Source organism: Carlito syrichta, unplaced genomic scaffold, assembly GCF_000164805.1.
Source record: "Carlito syrichta isolate Samal-C Ts95f unplaced genomic scaffold, Tarsius_syrichta-2.0.1 Scaffold309475, whole genome shotgun sequence".
Lineage (NCBI taxonomy): Eukaryota > Metazoa > Chordata > Mammalia > Primates > Tarsiidae > Carlito > Carlito syrichta.
This window is the reverse complement of record NW_007253571.1, coordinates 110,193-126,906: the sequence shown is the minus strand read 5'-3', so window position 1 is coordinate 126,906 and position 16,714 is coordinate 110,193. Positions and strand designations below refer to the sequence as shown.

The window sequence follows — 16,714 nt, the reverse complement described above, 5'->3', positions numbered from 1 at the left end:
AGACAAGGAGGATTGGTTTGAATTTTTTCAGGAGAAATTTTCAAACCGTAATCAGTGAGAGCAGTCACAGTTTCATTAAGGATCTCATGTAAAGAAGCACGATTTTCGTGAGCCAGCAAAATGTCATCCATATAATGGATTAAATAGAGATTAGGATATTTGCTTCTAATACCTTGTAAGGCTACATCCACATACATTTGGCACAAGGTGGGGTGGTTTTTCATACCTTGTGGCAGGACTTTCCATTGAAATCTTTAAAATGGTTGCTTTAAATTCTCAAAGAGTAAACAATGTATATTGTTCACAATCCTCTGGGCTTAAAGGTATAGTAAATAAACAATCCTGTAAATAATAACTATAATTTTAAAGTCAACAGGTATAGCAATCCAGGCTGCAATGCTCTCATGACCTCCATAGTAGTGTTAATAGCTCTTAAATCCTGTAAAAGTCTCCATTTACCAGATTTTTTCTTAATTACAAAAATAGGAGTGTTTCAAGGGCTAGTGGTTGCCATTCAGAAGGGCTAGTAGAAGGCTCTATGTGACCAGCCTCTAATTGCTGTTAAACTAGTTTTTTTTTTTTTTGACTGCCTTAGTTTTTCTGAGGGCATGGGCCATTGTTCCACCCAAACTGGTTTGTCTTTCCAGGCAATCAATCTTGAAAACAATGGCCCCTAAGGTAAATTTGAATAACCAATACCTGTTATGCTAGTTTTCTTAGTTATTTGGACAGGCTCCTGTATTCCTTGCCCATCTTCACCAAGTCCCTTAAAGGGGTCATAGCCCATCTACAGCATTTGTGCTGAGACTTTATCATTGGGGCTATACAAAAGCATGCCCATTTGTGAAAGAATATCTCTTCCTCATAATGTAAAGGTGATAGATGGAATAACATATGTGCAAAAGGTCACTGAAGTCTTAAAATCTGTGAGCTTTGGCTACTGAGGGTACTCAACCAATGTCTATAAGTCCCGAAGGAGCCATACGAGTTGGCCACAAGGCAGGCCAGTCCTTTCCAGAAATACAAGAAACATTGGCTCCTGTGTCTAACAAGCCTGTAATTTTGACTCCTTGTATGAATAAATCTTTTAGAGGTCTAGATTTAGTAACCTCCTGAACCCAAAAAGCAACATCACTAGAGTCAAATCCAGAGTCACCTCTAGGCAGGTTAAAGTTTTACCTGCTTTGTGATAAGGCAAGAACAGCAACTGGGCTATTCTCTGCACTGTTTTGCTAGCGGGAGCAACAAGCATCTGGATTTCTCCTGTGTAATCCGAATCCACCACTCCAGGAATAATGGAAATTCCTTGTAAAGACAAGAAACTTCTGCCTAATATTATACCCACTATTCCTTCCAGGAGAGGGCCCTTTACTCCCGTAGTAATTGGGGTCACCGGAACATCCGGAGTTAATATTGTAGTGGTGGAGGAACACAAGTCCAGTCCTGTACTCCCTAGGGTGGCTTGGATGAGTTTTGTGATGGAGCAAAAGGAACAAATGGGTTCATGGTGGTGGCTGCGCCCCTATTGTCATGTGGGACTGGGGCTAGCCCCTCTGGAAGTTTTTCTGAGCCAGGGTGGCTTTCTGTTAATTTAAAGGAGTACCATTTTTATGAAATTTAAATAGGCATTCTCTAACCCAATGAAAGCCTTTTTGGCATTTGGGACATAAGATTTTTGGTAGAGTAGCCCCAGTAAGTGGTGACGGTATGCCGTGTAAGCCAGCGATACCTTGCTAGCCAGACAATCTCTGTTAATGTGTCTGACTTGACCTCAGTTAAAGCAAGACTGTAATGAGATATTCTATTGCTTATTACTTATATACTTTTACTTATATTACTCATGTATTACTTACTTATATTACTTATATATTGTTTATATTGCTTACATATATTACTTACATTATTTATATATTGCTTATATATATAGGTTATATATATAGCTTATATTACTTATATTACTTATTTTACTGAGGATTCTAGGGTATACTTTTAAAATGAAATGATAGAGCCACAGTTATTAGCAGAAATTCTTCCGCAGCAGTATTTAGAATCTGTAAGCTTTTGTACTCACTTTGAAAGTTTTCTCACTGATTTGCTTATGCTCATTAATCCTCTTTGTTCTCAGTTTTCTCTCTGCCAAGAGCAGGGCAGGTTCCGTGTGCAGCATCTGTCCCAGGCCCCCAGGGCCTCAGCGGGTAGGGTGCGGCAGGCCCCGAGGCTGTGCTGGCTGCAGACCATGGCTCACATGCTCTGCCCCACTCGCAAGGGGGGGCAAGCATCACAGTGCTGCACCTCAGCTGCCCGGGCCGGGCTTTGTTTCCTGTGAGGCCAGGACTCTGAGCATCGGCCCTGTTTGGGTGGAATAAAAGATTTGGCCCATGGGGGGGTTATCAGTTACATCCTGCCATACAAGGATGTAAGGCACCTGATCCGGGTGGTCATGACAGAGAACAGGAAGATAATATGCTTAACGTGCAAAGCAAAACTTAGTGAATGCCCTCAGATGGCCATTCTACATTGACGGCCTTTTTTTTTTTTTTTTTGCAAATGATTACCTTCAGATAATCAGCCCTTTCCTTTATGTACGAGAAATGATCAGTCATAAGAGTTAAAGGATTAGTCCATCTCTGTCCCATGTTTTCCGTCCACAGTAACACACACACAAACACAGCAGACAAAATGATGCCATCAACACAAAAATACATTTCCCTACGGCCGTGGAGACAGATGAAACCGATCTGAAGACAAGTCCATGCCTCTTGGTGCTGGGATACCTTCAGATATGAGGACAGCGCTATCCTCCAAATGGGGGACTGGTGTGTACCAGAAAAATCAGGTGTACCAGATGATCCCCTCTCGCCAGCCCACCAGTGCGTCCGGGAGCTAAACTGAACACAGGTTGGGTCCACGCATCTCAGCACTCTGGACTCCCTTACAGGTACAGGTGAGGACAGACAGCTTCCGCCCTGTCCTCCAGATGGGGGGCCTGGGACATCTCCCAGGATCCCTGGCCGGTGGCCCCAGGGCACATCCATCCACACCTTCTTCCGGCCTTACGGGTTGGATATCGATATCCCACAAGAAGCGTGCTAAAAAACAAGTAACAAACAAGCAGACAGACAGACAAGCTAATAAACAGGCAGACAGAAAGACGATAGAGTGCACTCACCCACCAGCATTGAGAACCTCCGGACTAGGGTCTAGGAGGTCTCTGGAATCTCACTGGGGCCACCAAATGTTAAACCCAAAATTCAAAATCCGAGAGACCACCAAAGAGCCAGCTCCGATGCAAACACACGAGGGTCTTTATTCAGGCTCGAGTCTGAGCTCACGTTTGAAGCCGACACAGCAGCTTCAGGGATGAGAGAGCCCCGACCCAGGCTAACACGCACCTTTTATACATAATTCTGAAGGGGTGGGGTGGCTTTACAAACTTGTGCACACAGGATTGGATAAAAACTATATGACGCAGTTACAAAGACTTTGATTGGCTGATTTAAGTTTGATTTGCGTAGGCTCAGACTTAGTTACTTGTGATGGACAAGTAACTGCCAAATGGGCGGAATGGAATGCCAGATAAGCTAGGTTTAGCAAGCAGGCAGGAGGTTTGAAACAAGGCAGAACCCACTGGGGGCATGGCTGGCACCACCAGTCTACCGTTATCTAAGCAAAGGAATGTCTGGGAGGGGCTTATTGCTTAACATTCACACACTGCTAGCAGCAGTTGCAGAACGTGGGGTAGGAATTCATATAGTAATAGTTCTTTTTGATTTTTTTTAATCTCTTGGGTCACTCAAATTTAATTTAACTGATTTAGTGCACCTACTTCCCCTTTCACAGAGTTATTCTGCACACCTGCATACTTGTTCCTACCTCATCTTTTTAGCATTTCTTTCTTTTTTTTTTTGAGTTAGAGTCTTGCTTTGTTGCCCAGGCTAGAATGCAGTAGCATGCTCACCACCACCTCAACCTTGACCTGCTGGGTTCAGGTGATCCTTCTACCTCCATCTTCCATGAAGCCAGAAGCACAGACACTCACAACCACACCCGGCTTTTTTTTTTTTTTTGAGTTGGAGTCTCACTCTGTAGACAAGACTGGAGTGCAGTGGCTCCTCCCGGCCACTGCAGTCTTGACCTGCCGGGTTCCTGTGATCCTTCCGCCTCAGCCTTCCAAGTAGCTGGAATTACAGGCATGCACTACCATGCCCAGCTGATTTTTTGATTTATTGTAGAGATGAGGTCTCACTGCCCAGGCGGGTCTTGAACTCGCAGACTCAGGCAATCACTCACCTCAGCCTCCCAAAGGCGTGGGATTACAGGCTGAACCACCGAACCCGGCTACACCCGGCTTTTTTTTTTGACTTATTGTAGAGATGAGGTCTTTCCAAGTTGCCCAGGCTGGTCTCCAACCCCTGAGCTCAGGCAATCCTCTCACCTCGGCCTCCCAACGTGCTGGAATTACAGACTCGAGCCACCGGGCCCAGCCAATTTTAGCATTTCAAGTTTATTTTAGCTACATGCAAGATCAGAGATGAGAGATCCACCTGCATCTAAAATGGAGCTCGTTTTGTTTGTCTATTGATGTTTTGCAGGGGGCCAATCCCTGCAGGTTTTGGGGGGGTCCCTGGAAACGTGTCAGCATCAGCAAAACTGGAAGGGGATAATGAAAAAAGAGACTGGAGTCTGTCTAGTGCAGATGCCATTTAATGGGACAGAGTGTAAGTCTTTTATCCCAAATTTTCACAGGTTAAATCACAAGACTTTCATGTGAACACAAAGCCAGGTGGTTGAGGGACATCCCCCACCCACCAGGCATTTTCCCAAGCATGAGGAAGGACAATCCCTAAATTATCTCACTGTTCCTTATGCTTGGTTAATGTCCCTCAAAAGCAATACAAGAATTCTAATATCATAATATTCTAATAATCAATAACTTCTAAAGCTTATGCATACACAACACCTAATGACTAACTTAAATCCTAATACCTTTCTATTCTGTGGTAATTCTACCTACACTATAGAAACTCTTAATTATAGCTCAAACCATTTCCTAGAATATGTGGCCCAGTCCAAAGATCATGCTGGGCCATTTCTAGGAACAATTGATTACAATCTCTTAACAAAGTGGCTATTCTAAAATCCTGTATATCTATCTTAATTTCTGTAAAAGTTTCTAATTCCTAACCCTAATATATAAAGCTGATCATCAGCAATAAAACTTCTAAAAATTAAACCCAAATATAAACTGTAAATTGTACAAAGGCCAAAACCACTATAGAAGAAAATTGGAACAATGAAATTTCTAAAGTTAGCTGTATTCTTATATACCTCAAAATATGATGTTTGATCATGATTGAACTAACATAATTCCTGATGTTAGCATGACCTATTCTACAATACATTTTATGAGTAAAATAAATTCAATTTCTATAATAAGTAGAAAAACCCTACACTAACTGTAGCTAAAAACTGGTTTAAAAGAATGCAACCCAATCCAAAGTACACACTGGGCCCTTAGGAATGTGGCCCAGTCCAAAGTTCATGCTGGGCCATTTCTGGTAACTCTAGATAATCATCTATACCATCTAAAGCTGAAAACAGCTCTACATATGTATATACTAATTCTAAAAATATACTTTTAAATCTTATAAAGAAGCTTGTACCATATAGAAGGCTCTCAAATGTGACCTGACTTTGAATTATATCTAATACCTAAGCTGAAACCACAGTTCATGGGAAACAGGAACAATGAATTTCTAGAGTTAGCCATGCCTGTCACAGTCACAGAGCCTTCAGCTTAGGTCAGCAGAGTTCCTTCTGATGAGATGTGCCAAATAGCAAAAAAGGGAAGAGGAAATGGGCCAATAGCTCCTGAACACATCCTAGTGGTCTCAGGGTCCACAGCCCACCTTGATCCCTAACGTTCAGGTGGGCCTCCGTGGTCAGCTCCCAACAATGCTTCACGGTTACACTGGTGGTTGGTTCAAGTTTGTTTTCCTCTCAGCATTTTAGAAGACATTTATTTGGTCAGACTTGGTGGCTCAGCCTGTAATCCCAGCACTTTGGGAGGCCGAGGTGAGTGGATTAACTGGGCCCACAGGTTTGAGACCTGCCTGGGCAACTTGGTGGGACCTTGTCTCTACTGTAAAACAAAAACTAGCCGGGCATGGTAGTGCACACCTTTAATTCTGGATATTTGGAAGTTTGAGGTGGAAGAATCAGCATAAATAAAACATAAAAGTCTTTATGTGCATCATACACTAAGAGAAGCCCAATGTGTACATACTAATATGTGCACACTTTTTAAAAATTCAGCTGGACTCGATGGCTTAACCTGTAATCCCAGCAATTTGGGATCCTGAACATTTCAGATTAGCCCGGGCAAGTCGGCGAGACCTCATCTCTACAATAAATAAAAAAATTAGCCAGTCATGGTAGCAGGCACTGGTAGTTCTGGTTACTTGGAAGGATGAAACAGAAGGATTGCTGGAGCCCAGCAGGTAGATGATGGGATGGCCATGAGTCTGACACTACAATCCAGCCTGGAGGACAGAGTGAGACGCCAACTCAAAAAACAGAAAAAATAAAAAGTTATTCCTCTATTTGATGATATAATGAAAGTGAAAGGGTAAGAGGCTTTATAAGGGTATATCAACTTATGATGGACATTGAACTACAGAAGCCATGTCCTTGACATCAACTTTTAAAATGTTAACACAAAAAAGTAATTGCACACATTTTATTTAAAAATAATAAGTTCTGTTTTCTAAATTATTTGACACATGGCAGAATAACGTCATTTTTGGAACATTATCCATCACTCACTTAAAATGTGATGAGGCTTCTACTGCATATTATATTGGTTATACTTTTATCAGAAGTGACTAGTATTAAAGGATTCACATTGCATAATTGCTGATCCCAAGACTCTGAACATTTAGACGGGCTCTGTCATGTCTCTCTGGGTGAGTAAGGAAGACCTGCAGGAAGCAAATGCACTGGAAGACAAAGTCTCTGCACATGTTGAACTTCATTCTTCAGGGAGGCACAGCAAGGCCACACCTTCTCTTTGACCTCATGAATTTCATTGGGTAGTGCATTTCCATATCTGTCTTCTACTTTTGAACTTTGTATTCCTTTGTTTTCTCAGTGTATTTTCTTTTTTTTATTTGGAGTCTCACTCTTGTCACCCAAGCTGGAGTGCACTGGCACAGTAATGGCCACCACAGTCTTTACCTGGTGGGTTTAGGTGACTCTTCCACCTCAGTCTTCCAAGTGGCTGGAAATACAGATGCTCATCAGCATGCCTGGCTATCTCAGTGTAATTTTAAATACACTCACTGTATTTTTAAAGTCACCATCAGCCGAATTCAGTGGCACAACCTGTAATGCCAGTGCTTTGGAAGGTTGAGGTGAGAGGATTGCCTGAGCCTGAGGGTTCGAGACCCTCCTGGGCAACTTAGTGAGACCTTATCTCTACAATAAATAAAAAATGAGCTGGGTGTGATTGCGCACACCTGTAGTTTCCGCTACTTGGAAGGCTGAGGCAGAAGGATCGCCGGATCCCAGCAGGTTGAGGCTGCGGTGGCCGGGAGCGGCCAATGCACTCCAGCCTGGGTGACAGAGTGAGACTCCAGCCAAAAAAAAAAAAGTCACCATCACACTATGTTACTTTCCAAATTCTTCTTATATTCAATGTCACTTTATCTTTGTTTTCAAACTTTTTTTTGAATTGGGGCCTCTGTTGCCCATGCTCAAGTGCAGTGGTACACTCATGGCTACCCTAACCTTGACCAACTGGGCTCAGGTGATCATTCTGCCTCAGCCTTTGAAGTAGCTGGAACTACAGGTGCACGCTAACATGCCCTGCTTATTTGTTTATTTATTGTAGGGATAAGGTCTCATCAAATTGTCCAGGCTTATCTCACACTCCTGGGCTTAGGTAATCCTCTCATCTCTGCCTCCCAAAGTGCTGGGATTGCAGGCAAAGCCACTGCATCTGGTCATTTTACAAAAAATTTAATGTTTGTTGCTGTAATGCAAACTCCGTCATTCTCATGATGACAGCTCTGATGGCCATTTCTAGGAGTTCCAAAATAGCTTTGATCAGGGGACTAGACCCTGGCATCAGCCCAAAGCTTCTGTAAGCAAGTACTTTGAAGGAGATCACAGTGATATTCATTCAGCAATGAAGTACGTAGCTCTTTTTCTAGGATAAGTTTGTGAACTTAATTGTCAGATATTGTATATGTTCATATCAAATTCTATCCATATTATATTTCTTCTGATCATCTGCAGAGAACTAATTTATGCTGTGTACTAGGGAGAAAATACCCTGGTGCAGACTTGCAGTCCTTGAATTAAGCCTGAGGGGGATAGACAGGCAGACACTGTGGCTGTAGAAAGCCTGGTGATGACAGGAGGGAGAAACAGGAAAGGGCCAGAAGGTGGCACCTGGAACACGGTGTCATTATTATTTTTTGAGTTGGCGTCTCAGTCCCCCAGACTAGACTGCAGTGGCATGCTTCCGGTCACTGCAGCCTCCACCTGCTGGGCTCAGGCAATCCTTACACTTCAGTCTTCGAAGTAGCTGGAACTACAGGCATGTACCACTGCACCCCACAAATATTTTTGATTTATTGTAGAGACCAGGTCTCACCAAGCTGCCCAGGTTGGACTCTGGGAAGCCTCTCGCCTCAGCCTCCCAAAGTGCTGGGATGACAGACATGAGTCACTGCATCCAACTGGGACTGTGTATTTTTATTTCAAGCAGTTTAGTTACTGCCTCAGAGACTTCTGGGAACTTTCCATGGGCACCAGGAAGCTTGAGGATCACTAGACCCACAGGCCCCACCTCAACTCCTAGGAAGAGACTGCTTGGCACTGCTCATGTCCTAAGTTTTGTAGTGAGTGCTGGAAGGAGAGTGGAGGGAAGGGTGGAGCAAGAGGGTGTGGAGCATAGAAGAGGGTGAAGCTGAAGGCTTTTGGGGGGGAGAGAGAGCGCAACAGTTCTCCGTGGAAGAGGAGAATGAGACAGAGCAGCAGACCTTGGTAGGACCTTCAAATATGTTAGGGTTACATGCTCCCAGTGGGGCTCCAGAATGTTAGGTCAAGCCCACTGGGGGTGTGGCTGTCTGGGATATGATCTCATGCCATATGAAATATGCAAAAATTGCACAGAAATTAGATTATAAAATATAGTTTATTTAAAAGTAAATTAGAGAGAGAGAGAGAGAGGATTCACCTACCCAACGCAGGGGAGGGAGCCAAAACCAGGAAGCATGGCAACAGCCATAGCTCAAAGAGCAGATGATCACACCAGACTCTAGCAAGGCAATGGCACATATATTGAACTCTTAATACTCATTGTGAATGTACATGGAGCTGGGACCAATTAAGAGGTAATTAGATCAAGAGTAGTGTCTCATGAATGTAGTTCTAGCCGCACAGGAGTGTGAGGCCCAGAGGGTTGCTTGAGTCCAGCAGTTTGAAACCAGGCAAGGCAACACAGAGGGACCTCAACACTACTAAAAAGAAAAAGAAAGAAAACTAAAAAGAAAACTAGCTGAGTGTTGCGGTGCACACCTGTACTCCCAGCTGCAAGGAAGGCTATGGCAGAAGAATCACCTGAGACCAGGAGGTCAAGGCAGCAGTGGTCCATGATTACATAACTACACTGTAGCCTGGGCAACAAAATGGAACCATGACTCGCAAAAAAGGAGGTTAATTGGGTCAAAAGGGTGAGTGTAATAAGAAGAACAAGAAGACACCAAGTTGGAACACTCACAGAGAAAAGACTATGTGAAGACACAGGAAGGCAGCCATATGTAAGCCAAGGACAGAGTCCTCAGGAGAAACCAATTGTCCTGGGACTTTGATGTCGGACTTTCAGCCTCCAGAACTGTTAGAAATATTATTTATTTATTGTGTCACCCACTGTGGCATTATCTTACAGCAGTCATAACACACACACACACACACACACACACACACACACACACACGTCTTCAGAGTCTGTAGTGATATTCTTTTATTCCCAGAATGGTAGTGTCTTTCTGTTGTTATTTGTTTTTTGACTTTCCTTTGTCAGCCTTGATTGAGATGTGTATGTTGTATTCATTTTTTTTAAAGGATTCAAGTGTCTGCTGTAATTATTTTTAGCATTTTTAAGTTTTCATTTTATGTTATTTCTTTTCCTTCCTTAGGCTTCCCTTGAGTTTAATTTAGGCTTTCTTAGTTTAGTTTATTGTTCTTTTAGCTTTTTTTTTTTAATGTGTGAGATTAGATTATTTGGAGACATATTCAAGTTTAATATAATAATTTAGGGCTATAAGTTACTCATGGGCGTGACTTTTGCTGTGTCTCACAAATTTTGATATGTCTTTTCATTGTCTCTCAATTCAATATTTTTTGTTTCCCTAGAACCTTACACTCTAAGTTTCTAAGACTTGGAGATGTTTATATTGTTTTTGTGTTATTGGATTCTAAACTGATTTCATTATAGTCAAAGAACACACTTTGCATAATCAGACTTTTTAAAAGTATTAACAATCTGAAGATACATCAGTCTAAACCTCTGAATGTTTCTTTGTGATTTTTTAAAAGCAGATTCCAAAAAAAATAATAAAACAGATTTAAAGCTGATTTATTGAGAGATCAGGGGTTGTCTGAAGGGGTTGTCTGTTTCTTTGTGATTTATTCCAGTGCCCTCAAATTTTACCCTCAGCACCCACCTCCTGAAGAAATTACAATTCTGCTCAATGTGACTCAAAAGAAGCCTCTCCAATTAGCCCTCTTAATGCATCTTACATTTCAGTGTCCCTCATCATCCCTGGAATACTTGAGATGAATGATGCTCATCTAACATAGAGGTCGTGTCATAGCTAGAAGGTAGCAATAACTGACCACAAACTTCCACATAAACACTAAACATGAAGACACAGCATCAAGTTATTTGAAACTGGAGTTACATCACTGTGTGCTTTCAAAAAAATCCTAAAATTTGTAAATGTGAAAACAAAACTATATACAGAATATATGTCCCCCATTTTTTTTGAGTCAGAGTGTCACTCTGTCACTCAAGTTGGAGTTCAGTGGTATGCTTACAGTCACCCCAGTGTCAACCTGTTGGGCTTTGGTGATCCTTCTGTCTCTGCCTTGCAAGTAGCCAAAAACTACAAGCCCACAATATGATGAACAGCTAATTTTTTAAAAAATTTATTGTAGACACGAGATCTCGCCAAGTTGCCCGGGCTGGTCTTGTATCCACAGGCTCAGGCAATCCACTGGCTTCAGACTCCCAAAGTGTTGGAATTACAGGCTGAGACATCAAGCTGGTCCTACAACTCTCTTAAAAAAAAAAATCCTATTCAACTTGTAAACAAATAATATATGTAATTGCTTTGTCTTTGACTCAGTCCCTATAATCAACAGTCTAATTTAGAGTACTCATGGAACGTATTAGTTCCATGGTCTTTTATAGTGTAAATTATATGATGTTTATTTAAATGTGACTGTTCATTAAATACGATTTCACATACATTGTATCTTTAAAGATATCAGCATGAACACCATGGTCATATTTAAGGCATATTTCTTGAAGAAAGTCATTCCACATTTGATAAACTTGTGGAAGCTCCCTCCAATGCAAATTTTCTTTTTGTTTTCTTTTTTTCTTTTTTTTTTGAGTTGGAGTCTCACTCAGTCGCCCAGACTGGAGTGCAGTGGCTGCTTCTGGCCACTGCAGTCTCGACTCGCTGGGCTCCAGTGATCCTTTCGCATCAGCCTTCCAAGGAGCTGGAACTACAGGTGTGTGCTACCATGTCCAGCTAATTTTTTGATTTATTGTAGAGATGAGGTCTTGCCAAGTTACCCAGGCGGGTCTCGAACCCGCGGGATCAGGCAATTCACTCACCTCGGCCTCCCAAAGCGTGGGATTACAGGCTGAGGCACTGAACCCAGCCGCAAATTTTCTAATGTCAAAAATTTAGATATATGGGAGGCCGAGGCGAGTGGATTGCCTAAGTCTGCGAGTTCAAGACCTGGGCAACTAGGCGAGACCTTGTCTCTATGATAAGTCAAAAAGTCTACAATAAGTCAAAAACTAGTGCCTGTAGTTCTGGCTACTTGGAAGGCTGAGATGGAAGGATCACCAGAGCCCAGCAGGTCGAGGCTGTAGTGGCCGGGAGCATGTCACTGCACTTCAGTCTGGGCAACAGAGTGGGACTCCAACTCAAAAAAAAGTTTTAGAAACAGTTAAAGAATTTAGACAGTGTTTACATTTCTACATTCTAAAGATCTATGTTATAAGTAAAGGCAATGAACTAATTTTTACATCTGTAAAGTTTTTCTCCATAGATTCTCTGTGGTTTCTATTTTGATAGATGTGCTTTCTTTTTTTTTTGAGTTGGATTCTCACTCCGTTGCCCCGACTGGAGTGCAGTGGCAATCCATTCACCTTGGCCTTCCAAAGTGCTGGGATTACAGGCTGAGCCACTAAGCTCAGCCGATAGATATAGCTTTCATAGTCATTACAGATATAGGGAATTTATCATTTATGAATTCCCTCATGTTGAGAAGAGTTGGAGCAACAGTGAAATGTTTCCCACGTTCTTTATATTTGAAAGACTTCTCTCCTTTATGGATTCTCTGATGTGGAATAAGGTGGAAGTAGAGATTGAAGGTTTTCCTCAGATTCTTCACATTTGTAGGATTTCACTCCAACATGAAGTGGATCCATGTAAGTCCAGCAAGTCCTGAAGGTTTTGTCACATCATTCACATTTGTATTATTTCTCTCTTGTATGGATCATCCTATGTCCAGCAAATGATAAATAAAAATGAAAGGCTTTGCCACATTATTTAGATTGTAAGGTTTCTCTCCATTATGGATTCTTTGATATATAGTGATGTTTGAGTAATATGCAAAGGTTTTGCCACATTCTTCACATTTGTAGCGTTTCTCTCCTGTATGGATCCTCCCATGTCCATAAAGTCCTGAATGAGAGCGATAGGCCTTGCCACAGTCTTGACATATGTAAGGTTTCTTTCCAATATGGATCTTTGTATGTCAAGTAGGAACTGAATAAAAGTTAAAAGCTTTGTCACATTTTGTGCATCTGTACAGTTTCTCTCTAGAATGGATTCTCTGATGTTGAATAAGCCTTGAGTACAAGTTAAAGGTTATGTGACATCCTTCACATTTGTAAGATTTCTCTCCAATATGGATCTTCCTATGATAGGCAAGTTCTGAATGAAAGAAAAAGGTTTTGCCACATTCTTTACATTTGTCGGGTATCTCTCCAGTATGGATGGTCTTATGTCCAGCAAATCCATTATGAGAGTGAAAAGCATTCCCACATTTATCACATTTGTAGAGTTACTCTTGTGTATGGATTCAGTTATGACTCTTTAGATTTGCTGGCTTACAAAACACTTTTCTACATATGTTACAACTGACTGAATTTCCTCTAAAACTAAATTTCTGATATTGATTTCATTTTGTGGAATGGTTAAAGTTTTGCTATATTTGTTATATTTGTAAACCATTGCTAGAATGTAGATAATCTGATGGATTATAAATTTGGAACACTGATAAAAGACCCTCTCATGTTTGTTACAATTGTAATGTTCATGTACAAAATAACATCCTCTTTGCCCTTTATCATCATTCACACTTTTGCAACCTATCCCTAAGTGTAAATTCTTCAGACCATATCTTCCATATGTCACCTTTGTGAGTGACACTTCTATGCTCCCCTCTGGCAAAAGGTCTTCGTTGTTATGAGAATTCATAGCTAAAAATAATAAAAATAACCATATAACCCTCATACTAGACTCAGGTGAAGATATAGTACAGATCTAACATAAAGTGATACTATGCTAAAAACAATACCAAGAAGGCAAAATACAGATTACATGTTCAAACTCATTTATAAATATATGAACTTAACAGAAAAGTTACTTAGAAGAGAATTTGGTCACTTTCACCACCCTAAACTCTTCCACCTCATGTCTTCTTTCTCAGGGAAGAAAGAAAACTGTGCAACATGAGTCCACACTTCTATAATTTGGTGATTTGCCCAAGAATTGACTTCTTTCTTTTTTCACAGAGTTAAGAAGATGTGATATACTTTGCATGATAAGTTTAGTCTGTTGATGCTGCAGGCGCTTACAGGATTAGAGATATTTCAGTACCATAGGCATTTCAGGTATAGTAATTATGAGGTTTTGAAAATAAACATGGTCAAACTATTTAACTGCAAGAAGAGATGCAAAATTCCAGAGAAGACACATCATTAGAAGAGGTTTGAAAGTCCCTTAGAATCTCTAACATGGTGATCAGTGTCACAATTTATGTAGAGAAAACAACTCCATAAAGATTATGAGAAATAGCTCTTTTTTTTGTTGTTTGTTTGTTTTTGAGTTGGAGTCTCACTCTGTCGCCCAGACTGGAGTGCAGTGGCCGCTCCCGGCCACCGCAGCCTTGACCCGCTGAGCTCCTGCGATCCTTCCACCTCAGCCTTCCAAGTAGCTGGAATTACAGGTGTGCGCTACCATGCCCGGCTGATTTTTTGATTTATTGTAGAGATGAGGTCTCGTTGCCCAGGTGGGTCTCGAACCCACAGGCTCAGGCAATCCACTCACCTCAGCCTCCCAAAGGCGCGGGATTACAGGCTGAGCCACTGAGCCCGGCATAGCTCTTCTTTAAATCACATAATGCTAGGAAAGTCTCACAAAGCATACAAAGATTCAGAGAAAGATGACTCAATTATAAAAGAACAGCAACAAGAATTCAAAAATCAACCTTGAGAATTGGAGACATAAATAATCCCTGGTGAAAAAATCAAAATAACCACCTTATCAATGCTTAACAAGCTAAAAAAGAATACAGATAACCAAAGAAAATCAGCAACAGAAGAATATCGACAAAGAGAAGAATAACCTGTTTAAAATACAGACTGTCTGGAGAAAACAAAAATAGTGTGAGAAATTCTGAAATGTAATGAAGAAAAAGAAAAAAAACCCGAGAAATATAACAAACTCCAACTAGAATAAACATAACCACAGTCAGATGTGTTGTTATCACAATTTGGGCTGGGTGTGGATGTTCATGCTTGTAATACCAGCATATTGGGAGGAAGAGGTGAAAGACTTGCTTGAGCCAGGGGTTTGAGACAAGACTGGGCAACAAGGCAAGACTCATCTTTACAACAAATCAAAAAATTAGTGGGGTGTGGGGGAGTGTGCCTGTCATACCAGCTACTTTGAAGACTGAGGGAGTGGATCTCCAGAGCCCAGAAGGTCAAGGCTGCAGTAGTGATAATAAAGCCACTGCACTCCAGGCTGGGTGACAGAATGAGACTCTGTCAAAAATCTAAGATTTGAAAGTCACAGAGATACGTTCATTAGCTTACTAGGCCTGTGAGGAAGCATCACTAAAGTGTCTCTCCCCACCACTGTTATACCTATCTCAGAGTGCTCCAAGGAACATGAACAGGTACGGAAGCTCTTCATTGGAGGGGTGAGCTTCAAAACCACCCATGAGAACCTGAGGAATTGGGAACACTCCCGGACTGTGTGGTAATGAGAGGCCCAAATTAGCATTCCATGGAATTTGAGCTAGTCACGTATGCCACTGTAGAGGAGGAGAACGCAGCATGAATATGAGGCCACAAAAGTGGATGGAAGAGTTGTTGAGACAAAGGTAGCTCTATATAGGGAGGATTCTCAAAGACCAGGTGCTCACTTAACTTTGCAAAAGATATTTGTTGGTGGCACTAAAGACACTAAAGAACATCACCCAAGAGATTATTTAGAACAGTATGGGAAAATGAAGTGATTGAAACCATGACTGACTGAGGCAGTGGCAAGAAAAGAAGATTTGCCTTCATAACCTTTGACGACCATCGTGAATAAAATCGTCATTCAATAATCCCATACTGTGAGTGACCACAATTGTGAAGTAAGAAAAACCCTGTCTAAGAAAGAGATGGCCAGGGCTTCATTCAGCCAAAGAGGCCAAAGTGGTTCTGGAAACTTTGATGGTGGTTGTGGCAGTGGTTTCAGTGGAAATGACAACTTTAGTCATGGAGGAACTTCAGTGGTCATGGTGGTTTTGGAGGCAGCTGTGTTGGTGTTGGATATAGTGGGAGTGGTGAAGGCTACAATGGATTTGGTAATGATGGAAGCCATTTTGGAGGTGGTGGAAGCTACAATGATTTTGGCAGTTACAACAATCAGTCTTCAAATTTGGGACCCATGAGGGTGGGAAACTTTGGAGGCAGATTCTCTGGTCCCTATAGTGGTGGAAGCCAATACTTTGCCAAACCATGAAACCAAGGTGGCTATGGTATTTCCATTAGCAGCAACAGCTATGACAGTGGCAGATTTTAATTACTTCCAGAAAACAAAGCTTAGCAAGAGAGGAGAGCCAGAGAAGTGACAGGGGAGATACAGATTTGTGAACTCAGCCAAGCACAGTGGTGACAAGGCCTAACTGCTACAAAGAAGACAAGTTTAAACAGTACCCATGTATATGGACAGAACTCTTGAGGACTGTGCTTGTGACTAATTGTATAACAGGTGATTTTAGCTTTTGTTCTGTGGAAAGTGTAAAGCATTCCAACAAAGGGTTTTAAATGTAGATTTCTTTTGACACCCATGATGTTGATTGCTAAATGTAATACTCTGATCAAGACACTGAATAGACATGT

At 41.5% G+C, this 16,714-nt stretch overlaps 1 pseudogene; it reads left to right on the top strand.

Moving 5' to 3' along the window:
- The first annotated feature begins 2,782 nt into the window (after positions 1-2,782).
- Positions 2,783-16,394, top strand: LOC103269746 (annotated as a pseudogene).
- Positions 16,395-16,714: the final 320 nt, after the last annotated feature.